General features: G+C 43.9%; 8 non-coding genes across 8 annotated transcripts; all 8 read left to right on the plus strand.

Annotated features, from left to right (window-relative positions):
• Positions 1 to 1,909: 1,909 nt before the first annotated feature.
• Positions 1,910 to 2,100, plus strand: LOC130337128 (U2 spliceosomal RNA). The gene has a single exon (XR_008878082.1). It is a non-coding gene; the product is annotated as a U2 spliceosomal RNA (small nuclear RNA).
• A 6,854-nt stretch (positions 2,101 to 8,954) lies between these two features.
• LOC130337154 (U2 spliceosomal RNA) lies at positions 8,955 to 9,151 on the plus strand. The gene has a single exon (XR_008878102.1). It is a non-coding gene; the product is annotated as a U2 spliceosomal RNA (small nuclear RNA).
• A 2,111-nt stretch (positions 9,152 to 11,262) lies between these two features.
• LOC130337129 (U2 spliceosomal RNA) lies at positions 11,263 to 11,453 on the plus strand. Its single transcript, XR_008878083.1, has one exon. It is a non-coding gene; the product is annotated as a U2 spliceosomal RNA (small nuclear RNA).
• Positions 11,454 to 13,543: 2,090 nt separating this feature from the next.
• Positions 13,544 to 13,734, plus strand: LOC130337130 (U2 spliceosomal RNA). Its single transcript, XR_008878084.1, has one exon. It is a non-coding gene; the product is annotated as a U2 spliceosomal RNA (small nuclear RNA).
• Positions 13,735 to 15,826: 2,092 nt separating this feature from the next.
• On the plus strand, positions 15,827 to 16,017 carry LOC130337142 (U2 spliceosomal RNA). The gene has a single exon (XR_008878095.1). It is a non-coding gene; the product is annotated as a U2 spliceosomal RNA (small nuclear RNA).
• A 2,094-nt stretch (positions 16,018 to 18,111) lies between these two features.
• On the plus strand, positions 18,112 to 18,302 carry LOC130337131 (U2 spliceosomal RNA). Its single transcript, XR_008878085.1, has one exon. It is a non-coding gene; the product is annotated as a U2 spliceosomal RNA (small nuclear RNA).
• A 2,083-nt stretch (positions 18,303 to 20,385) lies between these two features.
• LOC130337132 (U2 spliceosomal RNA) lies at positions 20,386 to 20,576 on the plus strand. The gene has a single exon (XR_008878086.1). It is a non-coding gene; the product is annotated as a U2 spliceosomal RNA (small nuclear RNA).
• Positions 20,577 to 22,681: 2,105 nt separating this feature from the next.
• On the plus strand, positions 22,682 to 22,872 carry LOC130337133 (U2 spliceosomal RNA). The gene has a single exon (XR_008878087.1). It is a non-coding gene; the product is annotated as a U2 spliceosomal RNA (small nuclear RNA).
• Positions 22,873 to 24,381: the final 1,509 nt, after the last annotated feature.

Below are 24,381 nucleotides of genomic sequence, written 5' to 3' on the forward strand. Positions count from 1 at the left end.
GACTTCTGCTGCTGCTGACTAAATGGCCTCCTTAATTGGATCATTTGAGTAGCCAGCACACCTGTGCAGGTAGGGCATGACATGATAGGCAGCTGCCTTGATAGCGGGTGGGTGCTGAATGTTCCTAATTGACAAAATAAGATTAATGCTTATGAAGAAATATAAAATCTCATCCCTTCCCCAATATCGCGCCACACCCCTACCCCTTAATTCCCTGGTTGAACTTGATGGACATATGTCTTTTTTCGACCGTACTAACTATGTAACTATGTAACATAACATGGGGGGGGGGGGGGGTCTCCTGGCTGTTCACACAGGTGTGTCATTGCTGTACATTGACCATGCATTGCTTCTGTGGTATTGCAAAGGCAAAGACAAATGCTTCCAGCCATCCATTGCACTAATGGATTGGTCATCAGCTGGCTGTCTATGTCCCGCATCAATATAGACCAAAGTACAGAGGGTTAGGCTATGCTATTGTGCACCTACCTGATGCATCAGAAGGTGCGAGGCCCTTGCTAAATTCTGTGCACAGACTTTGAGATCTATACTTTAGACTGTATCTAAACCTGCTCCAACATGGACTGACATTCTGGCCTACTTTCAGCCGATGCGACTTGTCTGTCGCTGAACAGTCGCTTTTTATGTATTCAGCACCTATGTATAATGTTGTAAAAATGCTCTAGAAGCTAAAGTCGCAGAAATGTCACACATATTTGGCCTGCAACTTTCTGTGCGACAAATTCAGACAGGAAAAATCAGTATAAATCCTTAGAAAATTATCCCCCAGTGTCTCCATCTGCTGGCGGTATTGAATAAGCATTGCTGCACTGATGGGGTATGCATTAGACGAAAAAAAAGAAGAAAAAGAAGAATAATACGCCCAGAAAAGAGGCGAAAAGGAGAAAAACGTAAAAAAACGTGAAAAAAAAGTAAGAGGAAGAGAAGGGAAAAAAAGGTGGAAATGGGTTTAAAAGTGATTTCGGCGGAGAAATATATATATATATATATATATATATATATATATATATATATACGCGCACACACACACATATATATAAACGTATTCTCCGTTGAGATATTGCAGCCGCTGCTGTGTCCAGGCCCAGGAGCCTTAGCACTGTGCTGTGATGTCACTCAATACCACTGACATCACTAGGTGTAAACAACATCTCTCCTTTGCTGTGTATGTGACTATGGAGCTGTTTGGTGATGTCGTCTATTATGGCCTTCATAGAAGCAACAGGAGATTGTTGCATCCATCTAGAACCCTCAGAACTACAGTGCTATGATGTCACTCACTTCCACAGGCCTTGCAGAGTGTAAACAACAACAACCCAGCTTTGTTGTGTATGTAACCATAGGGATTTGTGATGTCACCTAGAACCTTCACAGCAGCGACAGCTTTATGAGGAGCATCAGCACTGCTCTGCCTGAGCAGAACCATCACCGCCATAGGTTGTCAAATAACCCGGGTTTAACCCACACAGGTAAGTCCAATGGGGTGCAGGCATGTCCTCTATGCTTACAGCTTCCCGTGGGTGTTGGTTTGATACCGTTTGGGGACAGCCAAGGAGGCATCTGCAGGCAACAAAGGTAGGTGTGTGCTTGTGTGTGTGTTTCCTATGCAGATCCTAAGCCCAGTGTCACATGCAAGTAGGAGGAGTAAGAAGGGTTCCTGGCAAATCCGGGTTATGGATTGCATTTAAAAAGGCCCCGTGGGAGTGCAATGGGCCCCTGTCTTGCTGCTTAGCAATAATGGTATGGGTTTAGGTTCTGCTGTGTGTACTGGTGGTTGACTGCCCCCCAGCCCAGAGTGTGCATGGAAAATTGTCTGGCAGCCTCCCTGACAGCAAGCAGTGATAGTGCCCATGAAGGGCACCTTGTTGGGCCCGCCCCTTTCACGGTTATCGCTTCTCGGCCTTTTGGCTAAGATCAAGTGTAGTATCTGTTCTTATCAGTTTAATATCTGATACGTCCCCTATCTGGGGACCATATATTAAATGGATTTTTGAGAACGGGGGCCGATTTCGAAGCTTGCTTCCGTCGCCCTATGCATTGACCCGATATGGCAGTATCTTCGGGTACAGTGCACCACCCCCTTACAGGGTTAAAAAGAAAGATTCCTACTTTCATTGCTACCTGCTTGCTGGCTAGCCAGCTAGCCAGCCCTGTGGGCCTTGCTGCTGCTGCAGCCAAAAAACAAAAGGTGGTGCTGCTGCTGCTTCTGCTGCTTCTGCTTCTGCTTGTGTCTGGCCGCTGTTGGAGCGTCCAGGCACAGGACTTCTGCTGCTGCTGACTAAATGGCCTCCTTAATTGGATCATTTGAGTAGCCAGCACACCTGTGCAGGTAGGGCATGACATGATAGGCAGCTGCCTTGATAGCGGGTGGGTGCTGAATGTTCCTAATTGACAAAATAAGATTAATGCTTATGAAGAAATATAAAATCTCATCCCTTCCCCAATATCGCGCCACACCCCTACCCCTTAATTCCCTGGTTGAACTTGATGGACATATGTCTTTTTTCGACCGTACTAACTATGTAACTATGTAACATAACATGGGGGGGGGGGGGGTCTCCTGGCTGTTCAAACAGGTGTGTCATTGCTGTACATTGACCATGCATTGCTTCTGTGGTATTGCAAAGGCAAAGACAAATGCTTCCAGCCATCCATTGCACTAATGGATTGGTCATCAGCTGGCTGTCTATGTCCCGCATCAATATAGACCAAAGTACAGAGGGTTAGGCTATGCTATTGTGCACCTACCTGATGCATCAGAAGGTGCGAGGCCCTTGCTAAATTCTGTGCACAGACTTTGAGATCTATACTTTAGACTGTATCTAAACCTGCTCCAACATGGACTGACATTCTGGCCTACTTTCAGCCGATGCGACTTGTCTGTCGCTGAACAGTCGCTTTTTATGTATTCAGCACCTATGTATAATGTTGTAAAAATGCTCTAGAAGCTAAAGTCGCAGAAATGTCACACATATTTGGCCTGCAACTTTCTGTGCGACAAATTCAGACAGGAAAAATCAGTATAAATCCTTAGAAAATTATCCCCCAGTGTCTCCATCTGCTGGCGGTATTGAATAAGCATTGCTGCACTGATGGGGTATGCATTAGACGAAAAAAAAGAAGAAAAAGAAGAATAATACGCCCAGAAAAGAGGCGAAAAGGAGAAAAACGTAAAAAAACGTGAAAAAAAAGTAAGAGGAAGAGAAGGGAAAAAAAGGTGGAAATGGGTTTAAAAGTGATTTCGGCGGAGAAATATATATATATATATATATATATATACGCGCACACACACACATATATATAAACGTATTCTCCGTTGAGATATTGCAGCCGCTGCTGTGTCCAGGCCCAGGAGCCTTAGCACTGTGCTGTGATGTCACTCAATACCACTGACATCACTAGGTGTAAACAACATCTCTCCTTTGCTGTGTATGTGACTATGGAGCTGTTTGGTGATGTCGTCTATTATGGCCTTCATAGAAGCAACAGGAGATTGTTGCATCCATCTAGAACCCTCAGAACTACAGTGCTATGATGTCACTCACTTCCACAGGCCTTGCAGAGTGTAAACAACAACAACCCAGCTTTGTTGTGTATGTAACCATAGGGATTTGTGATGTCACCTAGAACCTTCACAGCAGCGACAGCTTTATGAGGAGCATCAGCACTGCTCTGCCTGAGCAGAACCATCACCGCCATAGGTTGTCAAATAACCCGGGTTTAACCCACACAGGTAAGTCCAATGGGGTGCAGGCATGTCCTCTATGCTTACAGCTTCCCGTGGGTGTTGGTTTGATACCGTTTGGGGACAGCCAAGGAGGCATCTGCAGGCAACAAAGGTAGGTGTGTGCTTGTGTGTGTGTTTCCTATGCAGATCCTAAGCCCAGTGTCACATGCAAGTAGGAGGAGTAAGAAGGGTTCCTGGCAAATCCGGGTTATGGATTGCATTTAAAAAGGCCCCGTGGGAGTGCAATGGGCCCCTGTCTTGCTGCTTAGCAATAATGGTATGGGTTTAGGTTCTGCTGTGTGTACTGGTGGTTGACTGCCCCCCAGCCCAGAGTGTGCATGGAAAATTGTCTGGCAGCCTCCCTGACAGCAAGCAGTGATAGTGCCCATGAAGGGCACCTTGTTGGGCCCGCCCCTTTCACGGTTATCGCTTCTCGGCCTTTTGGCTAAGATCTTGTATCTTGTCAAGGGGCTCTGAGTTCGTCGAACCTTCGGCCTTGAGGCATCGGCGGTTTTTTAGCCGTCTTAAGCCTCATGCTGCTATAGGAGGAGGACTTACAAAGAACGGGAAGGCGATCCCCCATGGCGACCCTTAGGTTTGCTGCGCATACTGAAACTCGGATTAAGAACACCTTCCGTATTGAAGTGGATGAGGAGAAAAAGGAGAAGATGACTTTGGAATTTTTTGTCAAGAGAATTATGCTGGATTTATTGCACATTCAGAGAGAAGATGTGTTTTGCCTAAAAGACCCAGGTAAAGGACTTTTCATTCTTACCTTGACTTCCGCATCTGCATGTGACCATATGTTTGAGAAAGTTCGGGAGCTTGCCAATGAGGAGGATATGAAAGGACTTGTTTTCATTGCTCTATATTCTAATGGCGATGTTCCACTGGTGGTTACTATGCACGATCCATACGTGGATATAAGAGACATTGTCTTATTTTTAAACCAATATTGTGCGGAAGTCAAATACTCTCATAAAATAATGAATGCAATGGACTTTTGGACTGGAAAGCATAAGTTTGCTGTTAAGTTCAGAGAAGATGTGAGAGGAATTGGAGGTCTGTGTCGCCCACCTGCAAATTTTTTAATTGGGCGTAAACGTGGCTATTTATTCTACCCTGGGATGCCGTATTATTGCAGGAAATGCCATGAATATGGTCATACACAAGAATCTTGCAAAGAGGAAGTGGTTATTTGCAAAAGATGTGGCCAAAAAGGCCACACCACTTTGGACTGTCAAAATGAGATTCTGTGTAATGTGTGTAAGCAGAAAGGACACGCTTTTAAGGATTGTCCTCAACGCTCCTGGGCCAATATTGTGGCTACGTCGGCTGGTCCCTCGATGAGGAAGAGCTCCATGGATGCTGTGCCTGTGCCTAAGACCCACACCCTGAAAGTGATGCCTGAGTCTTCTGCTACCGGAATTCCTGTGATACCTGCTGTGGCTCATGTCTCCAAAAGCATTGTGTCCCCGGGGAAGGTCGTGGGACCTGAGACAGAAGTGAGGGGTTCTCCTCTCATGGAAGTTGAGGGTCCTGGACCGCCCAGAAGGGATACAGAGGAGATGGATGTAGAAGAACGGCGAAAGAGGAAAAGCAGAGACCGGAAAGAGGAAAAGGGCCTTAACATCAAAAGGAGTGGTCGAGTTAGTGCGGACGAGGGGAACGTGGAGATTGTCTGCCAAAAGGTTATAACAGCATCCGACCCTGTTAATATTGAGGAATTTGTGTCACCACCTACAGATTGGGGTTCTTTGTCTGAGGATAATGAATGACCCAGGAGCTACCAAGTGTTAATATCTCCTCCTTCAATGTGAGGAGTTTGAAGAGCCCAGAGAGGAGGGCTGCTTTATTTTCTTTCTTGTCTTCTTTGCCTACAGACATTTTATTTTTACAGAAATGTGCCATTGATTATGATATCAATTATTCATCTTTGAGATCTGAATGGACTCTTGGCCCGTCTGTGTGGTCAGGGGATAATGAGAGGAAAGTGACTGGTGTTGGCATACTGTTCAAGAGCAGTAAGTATAAAGTTACCTCCTTCACAGACATTGTACCCGGTAGAGCCCTGCTCGTTCATATTATTTATAATGACATGAATATGAGACTTTTAAATGTATATGCCTCTCCAGATAAGGATGAAAGATCTGATTTATTAGAGAAAATTCAGTTTTATTTACCGGGTTCATCCCCGCTTATCATCGCTGGTGATTTTAATTGTATAATGGCAGGAGAGGAGCGGGCTGGAGGATCTGAACAAAGGAAAGATAAGACTGAAAAACAACTAAAGGATTTTATAGTTGATTTTAATTTAAAAGATTTGTGGAGAACCTCTTTCCCTAATGACCCTGGGTATACCTGGGGGAATAGCCTTTATATGTCAAGGATTGATTATATTTTTGCTTCTGGATTTGCATTTTATGGGAATATGCAATTGACTTCTACCTTTTTTTCAGATCATAAGATTTTATCTGCTACATGTAAGTTTGATGGGGTTTGCAGAGCCAAAGGAGTCTGGCGTCTGAATGTCTCTTTGCTTGAAGATGAAGAAATTAAATGTAATTTTATCTATCTTTTTAAAAAATTGCAGAACTCAAGGACTAATTTTAATTCTCTTTTAGCATGGTGGGAATTCTGCAAGGTAAAATTTAAAGAGTATTTTATTAAGATGGGTGTTAAAAAAACAAAAGAGAAATTGAAATGGTATAGAGATCTTAACACAAAACTACAAACCTATTATCAACTCAAAGAGCTGGGTGTATATGTAGACGATCTGATTTTAAGTGTTAAAAGTGATATTCAGAAGGCTATAACTAACAAAGGGAAAGAAATAATTTTTAACTCCAAAGTTGAATGTAAAGAGAAGGATGAAAAGTGTACAAGATTCTTTTTTAAAAAGGTAATGGAAACAAAAAAGTTAATGATTAACATTGAGGATGAAACTACTAATGTAGGAATATTATCCAAAGCTAAATCTTTTTATCAAGATCTATTTAATGAGAAGCCCATTGATATATCTGCTGCTAATTTTCTCCTAAGCACTTTAGATTGTGGTTTAAGTAAGGAGGACCAAGATGCACTTTGCACAGAAGTAAGATGCCAAGAATTAGAAATTGCTGCTAAAAGTTTATCCACAGGTAAAACACCAGGTTCTGATGGACTTCCTGTAGAGTTTTATAAAACCTTTTGGGAAATTTTTAAAGATGATTTGCTTAATATTTTTAAGGAGGCTTTTAATTCTGATGTTCTACCTTTATCTTGGAGGAGTGGTATAGTGTCTCTGATCCCCAAAAAGGGGGATAGGAACAGCTTAGAAAATTGGAGACCAATTACGCTTCTTAATGTTGATTATAAGATTATGTCAAAAATTTTTGTTAACAGAATGAAGCCGTTTTTGTACAAGGTCATCCATGTGGATCAGGTATGTGGTGTCCCAGGAAGGAGTGTAGCTGAACCTTTAAATGCTATTAGGGACGTCATATGGTATCAGCAAGAGCGGAATCAAAATCTAGCCATTCTATCTCTAGATTTTCATAAAGCGTTCGATAGAGTATCACATTGTTTTTTATGGATGGTTTTACAACGCATGGGTTTTCCTAACATATTTATTAAGCAAATTGCTCTCTTATATAAAGGTTCTTTTAGCAGGATTTTAATAAATGGTTTCCTTACAGATTTTATTAATTTATCATCAGGGGTAAAGCAAGGCTGCCCTCTGTCTCCTATACTGTTTATATGTGCAATAGAACCTCTGTTAAACTTAATAAGGAATGATAAAATAATAAAAGGAGTGCCAGTTCCTGGAGGTAATAGTGCCACCCTTAAAGTGTGTGGCTATATGGATGATATTAATGTTTTTTGTGAAAGTGCCTTCTCTTTACAAAGAGTTGTTGATGTTACTGATTTCTTTTGTAAAGCTTCTGCTTTTAAACTTAATTTATCTAAATGTGACTGTTTTTATATAGGTAAATGGGAAAACGTGCAAATACCAAACCTAAAATTACAGTCAGAAAAAATAAAAATCCTTGGAGTCATCTTTGATAAAAATAACAATGGTGAGGAAAGTTGGCTAATGGTAAAAGAAAAGGTAAAGAAAAAGGTAGACTTTTGGTCCCTTAGGAAATTATCCTTAGAAGGTAAAATTTTGGTGATTAAGGCTATGCTAATACCCATTATGCTCTATTTAAATATGATTTATCCTCCTAATGAACTTATGTCTAGGCAACTTCAGAGGATTCTCTTTGAGTTTCTATGGAGTTCTAAAGCAGAAAAATTAAAAAGAGATACTATGTATAAGTCACAAAAAAATGGAGGAAAACAGGTTCCCTGTATTAGAAAATTTTTATACTTAAGGTTTTTTAGTTGGTGTTTTAGGGGACTTTTTATGAAAAGTGTATGGTCCTGTTTTTTAAAGTACTCTGCGGGACATATTTTTAGAAAAAGAGAATGGGTGTTTTTATCATTATCTTCTCCTGTACTTTTAACTCCGCCTAAACATTATGCCATCTTAGAAAAAATTATACGTATGTATAACCTTAAAGACTTTGACTTGTTAACCTTGAGGGATGCTCGTAAGATAGAAGTACAGTTAAATTTGCAAGAAGAAATATGTATGGTCTCTAATTTTTCTTATAATAGGTGTGTACAAATATGGAAAAAGGTAAACGAGCCATATCTTTTTAATGAGCACAAGGATTTAGCATGGATGATTATCCATGAGTGTCTTCCGGTAAGATTTTTCCAATATAGAAGAGGTCTAAATGCTGTATGTGTCTGTCCCCGGGATAATTGCAATATAGATGAAACTGTTTTGCACCTTTTCTGGAATTGTTATTTTGCACAAAAGGTTTTTAGACTAATTGGTTCTTTATTGAAATTCCTAACAGGTCTAAAAGTTTTAAATCATGAAGTTGTTTTATATGGCAAAAGTGATGGAGTTACGAAAGAAAAAGAGAGAATTTTGTGGATTTTTATCAACTGTACAAAAAATGTATTATGGAAAGTTCGTAATATCCTTGTCTTCAAAAGAGATTTTATTTGTGAAAAAGAATGTTTGAAGATGATATACAGTGAAGTTTACTTGTACTATTTAATTGATAAAAAGAGATATGGGCAGAAAAAAGCATTAGCTATGTGGAATTTACATTTATGGAAAACAGTATTTGATGTATTGTAAACATTTTTTGTGATGTATTTAAGTTTTTGAGTTTTTTCAATAAAAATGTAAAAAAAAAAAAAAAAAAAAAATCTGTTCTTATCAGTTTAATATCTGATACGTCCCCTATCTGGGGACCATATATTAAATGGATTTTTGAGAACGGGGGCCGATTTCGAAGCTTGCTTCCGTCGCCCTATGCATTGACCCGATATGGCAGTATCTTCGGGTACAGTGCACCACCCCCTTACAGGGTTAAAAAGAAAGATTCCTACTTTCATTGCTACCTGCTTGCTGGCTAGCCAGCTAGCCAGCCCTGTGGGCCTTGCTGCTGCTGCAGCCAAAAAACAAAAGGTGGTGCTGCTGCTGCTTCTGCTGCTTCTGCTTCTGCTTGTGTCTGGCCGCTGTTGGAGCGTCCAGGCACAGGACTTCTGCTGCTGCTGACTAAATGGCCTCCTTAATTGGATCATTTGAGTAGCCAGCACACCTGTGCAGGTAGGGCATGACATGATAGGCAGCTGCCTTGATAGCGGGTGGGTGCTGAATGTTCCTAATTGACAAAATAAGATTAATGCTTATGAAGAAATATAAAATCTCATCCCTTCCCCAATATCGCGCCACACCCCTACCCCTTAATTCCCTGGTTGAACTTGATGGACATATGTCTTTTTTCGACCGTACTAACTATGTAACTATGTAACATAACATGGGGGGGGGGGGGGGGTCTCCTGGCTGTTCACACAGGTGTGTCATTGCTGTACATTGACCATGCATTGCTTCTGTGGTATTGCAAAGGCAAAGACAAATGCTTCCAGCCATCCATTGCACTAATGGATTGGTCATCAGCTGGCTGTCTGTGTCCCGCATCAATATAGACCAAAGTACAGAGGGTTAGGCTATGCTATTGTGCACCTACCTGATGCATCAGAAGGTGCGAGGCCCTTGCTAAATTCTGTGCACAGACTTTGAGATCTATACTTTAGACTGTATCTAAACCTGCTCCAACATGGACTGACATTCTGGCCTACTTTCAGCCGATGCGACTTGTCTGTCGCTGAACAGTCGCTTTTTATGTATTCAGCACCTATGTATAATGTTGTAAAAATGCTCTAGAAGCTAAAGTCGCAGAAATGTCACACATATTTGGCCTGCAACTTTCTGTGCGACAAATTCAGACAGGAAAAATCAGTATAAATCCTTAGAAAATTATCCCCCAGTGTCTCCATCTGCTGGCGGTATTGAATAAGCATTGCTGCACTGATGGGGTATGCATTAGACGAAAAAAAAGAAGAAAAAGAAGAATAATACGCCCAGAAAAGAGGCGAAAAGGAGAAAAACGTAAAAAAACGTGAAAAAAAAGTAAGAGGAAGAGAAGGGAAAAAAAGGTGGAAATGGGTTTAAAAGTGATTTCGGCGGAGAAATATATATATATATATATATATATATATATATATATATATATGTATATATATATATATATATACGCGCACACACACACATATATATAAACGTATTCTCCGTTGAGATATTGCAGCCGCTGCTGTGTCCAGGCCCAGGAGCCTTAGCACTGTGCTGTGATGTCACTCAATACCACTGACATCACTAGGTGTAAACAACATCTCTCCTTTGCTGTGTATGTGACTATGGAGCTGTTTGGTGATGTCGTCTATTATGGCCTTCATAGAAGCAACAGGAGATTGTTGCATCCATCTAGAACCCTCAGAACTACAGTGCTATGATGTCACTCACTTCCACAGGCCTTGCAGAGTGTAAACAACAACAACCCAGCTTTGTTGTGTATGTAACCATAGGGATTTGTGATGTCACCTAGAACCTTCACAGCAGCGACAGCTTTATGAGGAGCATCAGCACTGCTCTGCCTGAGCAGAACCATCACCGCCATAGGTTGTCAAATAACCCGGGTTTAACCCACACAGGTAAGTCCAATGGGGTGCAGGCATGTCCTCTATGCTTACAGCTTCCCGTGGGTGTTGGTTTGATACCGTTTGGGGACAGCCAAGGAGGCATCTGCAGGCAACAAAGGTAGGTGTGTGCTTGTGTGTGTGTTTCCTATGCAGATCCTAAGCCCAGTGTCACATGCAAGTAGGAGGAGTAAGAAGGGTTCCTGGCAAATCCGGGTTATGGATTGCATTTAAAAAGGCCCCGTGGGAGTGCAATGGGCCCCTGTCTTGCTGCTTAGCAATAATGGTATGGGTTTAGGTTCTGCTGTGTGTACTGGTGGTTGACTGCCCCCCAGCCCAGATTGTGCATGGAAAATTGTCTGGCAGCCTCCCTGACAGCAAGCAGTGATAGTGCCCATGAAGGGCACCTTGTTGGGCCCGCCCCTTTCACGGTTATCGCTTCTCGGCCTTTTGGCTAAGATCAAGTGTAGTATCTGTTCTTATCAGTTTAATATCTGATACGTCCCCTATCTGGGGACCATATATTAAATGGATTTTTGAGAACGGGGGCCGATTTCGAAGCTTGCTTCCGTCGCCCTATGCATTGACCCGATATGGCAGTATCTTCGGGTACAGTGCACCACCCCCTTACAGGGTTAAAAAGAAAGATTCCTACTTTCATTGCTACCTGCTTGCTGGCTAGCCAGCTAGCCAGCCCTGTGGGCCTTGCTGCTGCTGCAGCCAAAAAACAAAAGGTGGTGCTGCTGCTGCTTCTGCTGCTTCTGCTTCTGCTTGTGTCTGGCCGCTGTTGGAGCGTCCAGGCACAGGACTTCTGCTGCTGCTGACTAAATGGCCTCCTTAATTGGATCATTTGAGTAGCCAGCACACCTGTGCAGGTAGGGCATGACATGATAGGCAGCTGCCTTGATAGCGGGTGGGTGCTGAATGTTCCTAATTGACAAAATAAGATTAATGCTTATGAAGAAATATAAAATCTCATCCCTTCCCCAATATCGCGCCACACCCCTACCCCTTAATTCCCTGGTTGAACTTGATGGACATATGTCTTTTTTCGACCGTACTAACTATGTAACTATGTAACATAACATGGGGGGGGGGGTCTCCTGGCTGTTCACACAGGTGTGTCATTGCTGTACATTGACCATGCATTGCTTCTGTGGTATTGCAAAGGCAAAGACAAATGCTTCCAGCCATCCATTGCACTATTGGATTGGTCATCAGCTGGCTGTCTATGTCCCGCATAAATATAGACCAAAGTACAGAGGGTTAGGCTATGCTATTGTGCACCTACCTGATGCATCAGAAGGTGCGAGGCCCTTGCTAAATTCTGTGCACAGACTTTGAGATCTATACTTTAGACTGTATCTAAACCTGCTCCAACATGGACTGACATTCTGGCCTACTTTCAGCCGATGCGACTTGTCTGTCGCTGAACAGTCGCTTTCTATGTATTCAGCACCTATGTATAATGTTGTAAAAATGCTCTAGAAGCTAAAGTCGCAGAAATGTCACACATATTTGGCCTGCAACTTTCTGTGCGACAAATTCAGACAGGAAAAATCAGTATAAATCCTTAGAAAATTATCCCCCAGTGTCTCCATCTGCTGGCGGTATTGAATAAGCATTGCTGCACTGATGGGGTATGCATTAGACGAAAAAAAAGAAGAAAAAGAAGAATAATACGCCCAGAAAAGAGGCGAAAAGGAGAAAAACGTAAAAAAACGTGAAAAAAAAGTAAGAGGAAGAGAAGGGAAAAAAAGGTGGAAATGGGTTTAAAAGTGATTTCGGCGGAGAAATATATATATATATATATATATATATATATATATATATATATATATACGCGCACACACACACATATATATAAACGTATTCTCCGTTGAGATATTGCAGCCGCTGCTGTGTCCAGGCCCAGGAGCCTTAGCACTGTGCTGTGATGTCACTCAATACCACTGACATCACTAGGTGTAAACAACATCTCTCCTTTGCTGTGTATGTGACTATGGAGCTGTTTGGTGATGTCGTCTATTATGGCCTTCATAGAAGCAACAGGAGATTGTTGCATCCATCTAGAACCCTCAGAACTACAGTGCTATGATGTCACTCACTTCCACAGGCCTTGCAGAGTGTAAACAACAACAACCCAGCTTTGTTGTGTATGTAACCATAGGGATTTGTGATGTCACCTAGAACCTTCACAGCAGCGACAGCTTTATGAGGAGCATCAGCACTGCTCTGCCTGAGCAGAACCATCACCGCCATAGGTTGTCAAATAACCCGGGTTTAACCCACACAGGTAAGTCCAATGGGGTGCAGGCATGTCCTCTATGCTTACAGCTTCCCGTGGGTGTTGGTTTGATACCGTTTGGGGACAGCCAAGGAGGCATCTGCAGGCAACAAAGGTAGGTGTGTGCTTGTGTGTGTGTTTCCTATGCAGATCCTAAGCCCAGTGTCACATGCAAGTAGGAGGAGTAAGAAGGGTTCCTGGCAAATCCGGGTTATGGATTGCATTTAAAAAGGCCCCGTGGGAGTGCAATGGGCCCCTGTCTTGCTGCTTAGCAATAATGGTATGGGTTTAGGTTCTGCTGTGTGTACTGGTGGTTGACTGCCCCCCAGCCCAGAGTGTGCATGGAAAATTGTCTGGCAGCCTCCCTGACAGCAAGCAGTGATAGTGCCCATGAAGGGCACCTTGTTGGGCCCGCCCCTTTCACGGTTATCGCTTCTCGGCCTTTTGGCTAAGATCAAGTGTAGTATCTGTTCTTATCAGTTTAATATCTGATACGTCCCCTATCTGGGGACCATATATTAAATGGATTTTTGAGAACGGGGGCCGATTTCGAAGCTTGCTTCCGTCGCCCTATGCATTGACCCGATATGGCAGTATCTTCGGGTACAGTGCACCACCCCCTTACAGGGTTAAAAAGAAAGATTCCTACTTTCATTGCTACCTGCTTGCTGGCTAGCCAGCTAGCCAGCCCTGTGGGCCTTGCTGCTGCTGCAGCCAAAAAACAAAAGGTGGTGCTGCTGCTGCTTCTGCTGCTTCTGCTTCTGCTTGTGTCTGGCCGCTGTTGGAGCGTCCAGGCACAGGACTTCTGCTGCTGCTGACTAAATGGCCTCCTTAATTGGATCATTTGAGTAGCCAGCACACCTGTGCAGGTAGGGCATGACATGATAGGCAGCTGCCTTGATAGCGGGTGGGTGCTGAATGTTCCTAATTGACAAAATAAGATTAATGCTTATGAAGAAATATAAAATCTCATCCCTTCCCCAATATCGCGCCACACCCCTACCCCTTAATTCCCTGGTTGAACTTGATGGACATATGTCTTTTTTCGACCGTACTAACTATGTAACTATGTAACATAACATGGGGGGGGGGGGGTCTCCTGGCTGTTCACACAGGTGTGTCATTGCTGTACATTGACCATGCATTGCTTCTGTGGTATTGCAAAGGCAAAGACAAATGCTTCCAGCCATCCATTGCACTAATGGATTGGTCATCAGCTGGCTGTCTATGTCCCGCATCAATATAGACCAAAGTACAGAGGGTTAGGCTATGCTATTGTGCACCTACCTGATGCATCAGAAGGTGCGAGGCCCTTGCTAAATTCTGTGCACAGACTTTGAGATCTATACTTTAGACTGTATCTAAACCTGCTCCAACATGGACTGACATTCTGGCCTACTTTCAGCCGATGCGACTTGTCTGTCGCTGAACAGTCGCTTTTTATGTATTCAGCACCTATGTATAATGTTGTAAAAATGCTCTAGAAGCTAAAGTCGCAGAAATGTCACACATATTTGGCCTGCAACTTTCTGTGCGACAAATTCAGACAGGAAAAATCAGTATAAATCCTTAGAAAATTATCCCCCAGTGTCTCCATCTGCTGGCGGTATTGAATAAGCATTGCTGCACTGATGGGGTATGCATTAGACGAAAAAAAAGAAGAAAAAGAAGAATAATACGCCCAGAAAAGAGGCGAAAAGGAGAAAAACGTAAAAAAACGTGAAAAAAAAGTAAGAGGAAGAGAAGGGAAAAAAAGGTGGAAATGGGTTTAAAAGTGATTTCGGCGGAGAAATATATATATATATATATATATATATATATATATATATATAAATACGCGCACACACACACACATATATATAAACGTATTCTCCGTTGAGATATTGCAGCCGCTGCTGTGTCCAGGCCCAGGAGCCTTAGCACTGTGCTGTGATGTCACTCAATACCACTGACATCACTAGGTGTAAACAACATCTCTCCTTTGCTGTGTATGTGACTATGGAGCTGTTTGGTGATGTCGTCTATTATGGCCTTCATAGAAGCAACAGGAGATTGTTGCATCCATCTAGAACCCTCAGAACTACAGTGCTATGATGTCACTCACTTCCACAGGCCTTGCAGAGTGTAAACAACAACAACCCAGCTTTGTTGTGTATGTAACCATAGGGATTTGTGATGTCACCTAGAACCTTCACAGCAGCGACAGCTTTATGAGGAGCATCAGCACTGCTCTGCCTGAGCAGAACCATCACCGCCATAGGTTGTCAAATAACCCGGGTTTAACCCACACAGGTAAGTCCAATGGGGTGCAGGCATGTCCTCTATGCTTACAGCTTCCCGTGGGTGTTGGTTTGATACCGTTTGGGGACAGCCAAGGAGGCATCTGCAGGCAACAAAGGTAGGTGTGTGCTTGTGTGTGTGTTTCCTATGCAGATCCTAAGCCCAGTGTCACATGCAAGTAGGAGGAGTAAGAAGGGTTCCTGGCAAATCCGGGTTATGGATTGCATTTAAAAAGGCCCCGTGGGAGTGCAATGGGCCCCTGTCTTGCTGCTTAGCAATAATGGTATGGGTTTAGGTTCTGCTGTGTGTACTGGTGGTTGACTGCCCCCCAGCCCAGAGTGTGCATGGAAAATTGTCTGGCAGCCTCCCTGACAGCAAGCAGTGATAGTGCCCATGAAGGGCACCTTGTTGGGCCCGCCCCTTTCACGGTTATCGCTTCTCGGCCTTTTGGCTAAGATTAAGTGTAGTATCTGTTCTTATCAGTTTAATATCTGATACGTCCCCTATCTGGGGACCATATATTAAATGGATTTTTGAGAACGGGGGCCGATTTCGAAGCTTGCTTCCGTCGCCCTATGCATTGACCCGATATGGCAGTATCTTCGGGTACAGTGCACCACCCCCTTACAGGGTTAAAAAGAAAGATTCCTACTTTCATTGCTACCTGCTTGCTGGCTAGCCAGCTAGCCAGCCCTGTGGGCCTTGCTGCTGCTGCAGCCAAAAAACAAAAGGTGGTGCTGCTGCTGCTTCTGCTGCTTCTGCTTCTGCTTGTGTCTGGCCGCTGTTGGAGCGTCCAGGCACAGGACTTCTGCTGCTGCTGACTAAATGGCCTCCTTAATTGGATCATTTGAGTAGCCAGCACACCTGTGCAGGTAGGGCATGACATGATAGGCAGCTGCCTTGATAGCGGGTGGGTGCTGAATGTTCCTAATTGACAAAATAAGATTAATGCTTATGAAGAAATATAAAATCTCATCCCTTCCCCAATATCGCGCCACACCCCTACCCCTTAATTCCCTGGTTGAACTTGATGGACATATGTCTTTTTTCGACCGTACTAACTATGTAACTATGTAACATAACATGGGGGGGGGGGGGGGTCTCCTGGCTGTTCACACAGGTGTGTCATTGCTGTACATTGACCATGCATTGCTTCTGTGGTATTGCAAAGGCAAAGACAAATGCTTCCAGCCATCCATTGCACTAATGGATTGGTCATCAGCTGGCTGTCTATGTCCCGCATCAATATAGACCAAAGTACAGAGGGTTAGGCTATGCTATTGTGCACCTACCTGATGCATCAGAAGGTGCGAGGCCCTTGCTAAATTCTGTGCACAGACTTTGAGATCTATACTTTAGACTGTATCTAAACCTGCTCCAACATGGACTGACATTCTGGCCTACTTTCAGCCGATGCGACTTGTCTGTCGCTGAACAGTCGCTTTTTATGTATTCAGCACCTATGTATAATGTTGTAAAAATGCTCTAGAAGCTAAAGTCGCAGAAATGTCACACATATTTGGCCTGCAACTTTCTGTGCGACAAATTCAGACAGGAAAAATCAGTATAAATCCTTAGAAAATTATCCCCCAGTGTCTCCATCTGCTGGCGGTATTGAATAAGCATTGCTGCACTGATGGGGTATGCATTAGACGAAAAAAAAGAAGAAAAAGAAGAATAATACGCCCAGAAAAGAGGCGAAAAGGAGAAAAACATAAAAAAACGTGAAAAAAAAGTAAGAGGAAGAGAAGGGAAAAAAAGGTGGAAATGGGTTTAAAAGTGATTTCGGCGGAGAAATATATATATATATATATATATATATATATATATATATATATATATACGCGCACACACACACATATATATAAACGTATTCTCCGTTGAGATATTGCAGCCGCTGCTGTGTCCAGGCCCAGGAGCCTTAGCACTGTGCTGTGATGTCACTCAATACCACTGACATCACTAGGTGTAAACAACATCTCTCCTTTGCTGTGTATGTGACTATGGAGCTGTTTGGTGATGTCGTCTATTATGGCCTTCATAGAAGCAACAGGAGATTGTTGCATCCATCTAGAACCCTCAGAACTACAGTGCTATGATGTCACTCACTTCCACAGGCCTTGCAGAGTGTAAACAACAACAACCCAGCTTTGTTGTGTATGTAACCATAGGGATTTGTGATGTCACCTAGAACCTTCACAGCAGCGACAGCTTTATGAGGAGCATCAGCACTGCTCTGCCTGAGCAGAACCATCACCGCCATAGGTTGTCAAATAACCCGGGTTTAACCCACACAGGTAAGTCCAATGGGGTGCAGGCATGTCCTCTATGCTTACAGCTTCCCGTGGGTGTTGGTTTGATACCGTTTGGGGACAGCCAAGGAGGCATCTGCAGGCAACAAAGGTAGGTGTGTGCTTGTGTGTGTGTTTCCTATGCAGATCCTAAGCCCAGTGTCACATGCAAGTAGGAGGAGTAAGAAGGGTTCCTGGCAAATCCGGGTTATGGATTGCATTTAAAAAGGCCCCGTGGGAGTGCAATGGGCCCCTGTCTTGCTGCTTAGCAATAATGGTATGGGTTTAGGTTCTGCTGTGTGTACTGGTGGTTGACTGCCCCCCAGCCCAGAGTGTGCATGGAAAATTGTCTGGCAGCCTCCCTGACAGCAAGCAGTGATAGTGCCCATGAAGGGCACCTTGTTGGGCCCGCCCCTTTCACGGTTATCGCTTCTCGGCCTTTTGGCTAAGATCAAGTGTAGTATCTGTTCTTATCAGTTTAATATCTGATACGTCCCCTATCTGGGGACCATATATTAAATGGATTTTTGAGAACGGGGGCCGATTTCGAAGCTTGCTTCCGTCGCCCTATGCATTGACCCGATATGGCAGTATCTTCGGGTACAGTGCACCACCCCCTTACAGGGTTAAAAAGAAAGATTCCTACTTTCATTGCTACCTGCTTGCTGGCTAGCCAGCTAGCCAGCCCTGTGGGCCTTGCTGCTGCTGCAGCCAAAAAACAAAAGGTGGTGCTGCTGCTGCTTCTGCTGCTTCTGCTTCTGCTTGTGTCTGGCCGCTGTTGGAGCGTCCAGGCACAGGACTTCTGCTGCTGCTGACTAAATGGCCTCCTTAATTGGATCATTTGAGTAGCCAGCACACCTGTGCAGGTAGGGCATGACATGATAGGCAGCTGCCTTGATAGCGGGTGGGTGCTGAATGTTCCTAATTGACAAAATAAGATTAATGCTTATGAAGAAATATAAAATCTCATCCCTTCCCCAATATCGCGCCACACCCCTACCCCTTAATTCCCTGGTTGAACTTGATGGACATATGTCTTTTTTCGACCGTACTAACTATGTAACTATGTAACATAACATGGGGGGGGGGGGGGTCTCCTGGCTGTTCACACAGGTGTGTCATTGCTGTACATTGACCATGCATTGCTTCTGTGGTATTGCAAAGGCAAAGACAAATGCTTCCAGCCATCCATTGCACTAATGGATTGGTCATCAGCTGGCTGTCTATGTCCCGCATCAATATAGACCAAAGTACAGAGGGTTAGGCTATGCTATTGTGCACCTACCTGATGCATCAGAAGGTGCGAGGCCCTTGCTAAATTCTGTGCACAGACTTTGAGATCTATACTTTAGACTGTATCTAAACCTGCTCCAACATGGACTGACATTCTGGCCTACTTTCAGCCGATGCGACTTGTCTGTCGCTGAACAGTCGCTTTTTATGTATTCAGCACCTATGTATAATGTTGTAAAAATGCTCTAGAAGCTAAAGTCGCAGAAATGTCACACATATTTGGCCTGCAACTTTCTGTGCGACAAATTCAGACAGGAAAAATCAGTATAAATCCTTAGAAAATTATCCCCCAGTGTCTCCATCTGCTGGCGGTATTGAATAAGCATTGCTGCACTGATGGGGTATGCATTAGACGAAAAAAAAGAAGAAAAAGAAGAATAATACGCCCAGAAAAGAGGCGAAAAGGAGAAAAACATAAAAAAACGTGAAAAAAAAGTAAGAGGAAGAGAAGGGAAAAAAAGGTGGAAATGGGTTTAAAAGTGATTTCGGCGGAGAAATATATATATATATATATATATATATATATATATATACGCGCACACACACACATATATATAAACGTATTCTCCGTTGAGATATTGCAGCCGCTGCTGTGTCCAGGCCCAGGAGCCTTAGCACTGTGCTGTGATGTCACTCAATACCACTGACATCACTAGGTGTAAACAACATCTCTCCTTTGCTGTGTATGTGACTATGGAGCTGTTTGGTGATGTCGTCTATTATGGCCTTCATAGAAGCAACAGGAGATTGTTGCATCCATCTAGAACCCTCAGAACTACAGTGCTATGATGTCACTCACTTCCACAGGCCTTGCAGAGTGTAAACAACAACAACCCAGCTTTGTTGTGTATGTAACCATAGGGATTTGTGATGTCACCTAGAACCTTCACAGCAGCGACAGCTTTATGAGGAGCATCAGCACTGCTCTGCCTGAGCAGAACCATCACCGCCATAGGTTGTCAAATAACCCGGGTTTAACCCACACAGGTAAGTCCAATGGGGTGCAGGCATGTCCTCTATGCTTACAGCTTCCCGTGGGTGTTGGTTTGATACCGTTTGGGGACAGCCAAGGAGGCATCTGCAGGCAACAAAGGTAGGTGTGTGCTTGTGTGTGTGTTTCCTATGCAGATCCTAAGCCCAGTGTCACATGCAAGTAGGAGGAGTAAGAAGGGTTCCTGGCAAATCCGGGTTATGGATTGCATTTAAAAAGGCCCCGTGGGAGTGCAATGGGCCCCTGTCTTGCTGCTTAGCAATAATGGTATGGGTTTAGGTTCTGCTGTGTGTACTGGTGGTTGACTGCCCCCCAGCCCAGAGTGTGCATGGAAAATTGTCTGGCAGCCTCCCTGACAGCAAGCAGTGATAGTGCCCATGAAGGGCACCTTGTTGGGCCCGCCCCTTTCACGGTTATCGCTTCTCGGCCTTTTGGCTAAGATCAAGTGTAGTATCTGTTCTTATCAGTTTAATATCTGATACGTCCCCTATCTGGGGACCATATATTAAATGGATTTTTGAGAACGGGGGCCGATTTCGAAGCTTGCTTCCGTCGCCCTATGCATTGACCCGATATGGCAGTATCTTCGGGTACAGTGCACCACCCCCTTACAGGGTTAAAAAGAAAGATTCCTACTTTCATTGCTACCTGCTTGCTGGCTAGCCAGCTAGCCAGCCCTGTGGGCCTTGCTGCTGCTGCTGCAGCCAAAAAACAAAAGGTGGTGCTGCTGCTGCTGCTGCTGCTTCTGCTGCTTCTGCTTCTGCTTGTGTCTGGCCGCTGTTGGAGCATCCAGGCACAGGACTTCTGCTGCTGCTGACTAAATGGCCTCCTTAATTGGATCATTTGAGTAGCCAGCACACCTGTGCAGGTAGGGCATGACATGATAGGCAGCTGCCTTGATAGCGGGTGGGTGCTGAATGTTCCTAATTGACAAAATAAGATTAATGCTTATGAAGAAATATAAAATCTCATCCCTTCCCCAATATCGCGCCACACCCCTACCCCTTAATTCCCTGGTTGAACTTGATGGACATATGTCTTTTTTCGACCGTACTAACTATGTAACTATGTAACATAACATGGGGGGGGGGGGGGGGTCTCCTGGCTGTTCACACAGGTGTGTCATTGCTGTACATTGACCATGCATTGCTTCTGTGGTATTGCAAAGGCAAAGACAAATGCTTCCAGCCATCCATTGCACTAATGGATTGGTCATCAGCTGGCTGTCTATGTCCCGCATCAATATAGACCAAAGTACAGAGGGTTAGGCTATGCTATTGTGCACCTACCTGATGCATCAGAAGGTGCGAGGCCCTTGCTAAATTCTGTGCACAGACTTTGAGATCTATACTTTAGACTGTATCTAAACCTGCTCCAACATGGACTGACATTCTGGCCTACTTTCAGCCGATGCGACTTGTCTGTCGCTGAACAGTCGCTTTTTATGTATTCAGCACCTATGTATAATGTTGTAAAAATGCTCTAGAAGCTAAAGTCGCAGAAATGTCACACATATTTGGCCTGCAACTTTCTGTGCGACAAATTCAGACAGGAAAAATCAGTATAAATCCTTAGAAAATTATCCCCCAGTGTCTCCATCTGCTGGCGGTATTGAATAAGCATTGCTGCACTGATGGGGTATGCATTAGACGAAAAAAAAGAAGAAAAAGAAGAATAATACGCCCAGAAAAGAGGCGAAAAGGAGAAAAACGTAAAAAAACGTGAAAAAAAAGTAAGAGGAAGAGAAGGGAAAAAAAGGTGGAAATGGGTTTAAAAGTGATTTCGGCGGAGAAATATATATATATATATATATATATATATATATATATATATATATACGCGCACACACACACATATATATAAACGTATTCTCCGTTGAGATATTGCAGCCGCTGCTGTGTCCAGGCCCAGGAGCCTTAGCACTGTGCTGTGATGTCACTCAATACCACTGACATCACTAGGTGTAAACAACATCTCTCCTTTGCTGTGTATGTGACTATGGAGCTGTTTGGTGATGTCGTCTATTATGGCCTTCATAGAAGCAACAGGAGATTGTTGCATCCATCTAGAACCCTCAGAACTACAGTGCTATGATGTCACTCACTTCCACAGGCCTTGCAGAGTGTAAACAACAACAACCCAGCTTTGTTGTGTATGTAACCATAGGGATTTGTGATGTCACCTAGAACCTTCACAGCAGCGACAGCTTTATGAGGAGCATCAGCACTGCTCTGCCTGAGCAGAACCATCACCGCCATAGGTTGTCAAATAACCCGGGTTTAACCCACACAGGTAAGTCCAATGGGGTGCAGGCATGTCCTCTATGCTTACAGCTTCCCGTGGGTGTTGGTTTGATACCGTTTGGGGACAGCCAAGGAGGCATCTGCAGGCAACAAAGGTAGGTGTGTGCTTGTGTGTGTGTTTCCTATGCAGATCCTAAGCCCAGTGTCACATGCAAGTAGGAGGAGTAAGAAGGGTTCCTGGCAAATCCGGGTTATGGATTGCATTTAAAAAGGCCCCGTGGGAGTGCAATGGGCCCCTGTCTTGCTGCTTAGCAATAATGGTATGGGTTTAGGTTCTGCTGTGTGTACTGGTGGTTGACTGCCCCCCAGCCCAGAGTGTGCATGGAAAATTGTCTGGCAGCCTCCCTGACAGCAAGCAGTGATAGTGCCCATGAAGGGCACCTTGTTGGGCCCGCCCCTTTCACGGTTATCGCTTCTCGGCCTTTTGGCTAAGATCAAGTGTAGTATCTGTTCTTATCAGTTTAATATCTGATACGTCCCCTATCTGGGGACCATATATTAAATGGATTTTTGAGAACGGGGGCCGATTTCGAAGCTTGCTTCCGTCGCCCTATGCATTGACCCGATATGGCAGTATCTTCGGGTACAGTGCACCACCCCCTTACAGGGTTAAAAAGAAAGATTCCTACTTTCATTGCTACCTGCTTGCTGGCTAGCCAGCTAGCCAGCCCTGTGGGCCTTGCTGCTGCTGCAGCCAAAAAACAAAAGGTGGTGCTGCTGCTGCTTCTGCTGCTTCTGCTTCTGCTTGTGTCTGGCCGCTGTTGGAGCGTCCAGGCACAGGACTTCTGCTGCTGCTGACTAAATGGCCTCCTTAATTGGATCATTTGAGTAGCCAGCACACCTGTGCAGGTAGGGCATGACATGATAGGCAGCTGCCTTGATAGCGGGTGGGTGCTGAATGTTCCTAATTGACAAAATAAGATTAATGCTTATGAAGAAATATAAAATCTCATCCCTTCCCCAATATCGCGCCACACCCCTACCCCTTAATTCCCTGGTTGAACTTGATGGACATATGTCTTTTTTCGACCGTACTAACTATGTAACTATGTAACATAACATGGGGGGGGGGGGGGGTCTCCTGGCTGTTCACACAGGTGTGTCATTGCTGTACATTGACCATGCATTGCTTCTGTGGTATTGCAAAGGCAAAGACAAATGCTTCCAGCCATCCATTGCACTAATGGATTGGTCATCTGCTGGCTGTCTATGTCCCGCATCAATATAGACCAAAGTACAGAGGGTTAGGCTATGCTATTGTGCACCTACCTGATGCATCAGAAGGTGCGAGGCCCTTGCTAAATTCTGTGCACAGACTTTGAGATCTATACTTTAGACTGTATCTAAACCTGCTCCAACATGGACTGACATTCTGGCCTACTTTCAGCCGATGCGACTTGTCTGTCGCTGAACAGTCGCTTTTTATGTATTCAGCACCTATGTATAATGTTGTAAAAATGCTCTAAAAGCTAAAGTCGCAGAAATGTCACACATATTTGGCCTGCAACTTTCTGTGCGACAAATTCAGACAGGAAAAATCAGTATAAATCCTTAGAAAATTATCCCCCAGTGTCTCCATCTGCTGGCGGTATTGAATAAGCATTGCTGCACTGATGGGGTATGCATTAGACGAAAAAAAAGAAGAAAAAGAAGAATAATACGCCCAGAAAAGAGGCGAAAAGGAGAAAAACGTAAAAAAACGTGAAAAAAAAGTAAGAGGAAGAGAAGGGAAAAAAAGGTGGAAATGGGTTTAAAAGTGATTTCGGCGGAGAAATATATATATATATATATATATATATATATATATATATATATATATATACGCGCACACACACACATATATATAAACGTATTCTCCGTTGAGATATTGCAGCCGCTGCTGTGTCCAGGCCCAGGAGCCTTAGCACTGTGCTGTGATGTCACTCAATACCACTGACATCACTAGGTGTAAACAACATCTCTCCTTTGCTGTGTATGTGACTATGGAGCTGTTTGGTGATGTCGTCTATTATGGCCTTCATAGAAGCAACAGGAGATTGTTGCATCCATCTAGAACCCTCAGAACTACAGTTCTATGATGTCACTCACTTCCACAGGCCTTGCAGAGT

The sequence above is a fragment of the Hyla sarda genome, unplaced genomic scaffold (genome assembly GCF_029499605.1).
Source record: "Hyla sarda isolate aHylSar1 unplaced genomic scaffold, aHylSar1.hap1 scaffold_492, whole genome shotgun sequence".
NCBI classification, from domain to species: Eukaryota; Metazoa; Chordata; class Amphibia; order Anura; family Hylidae; genus Hyla; species Hyla sarda.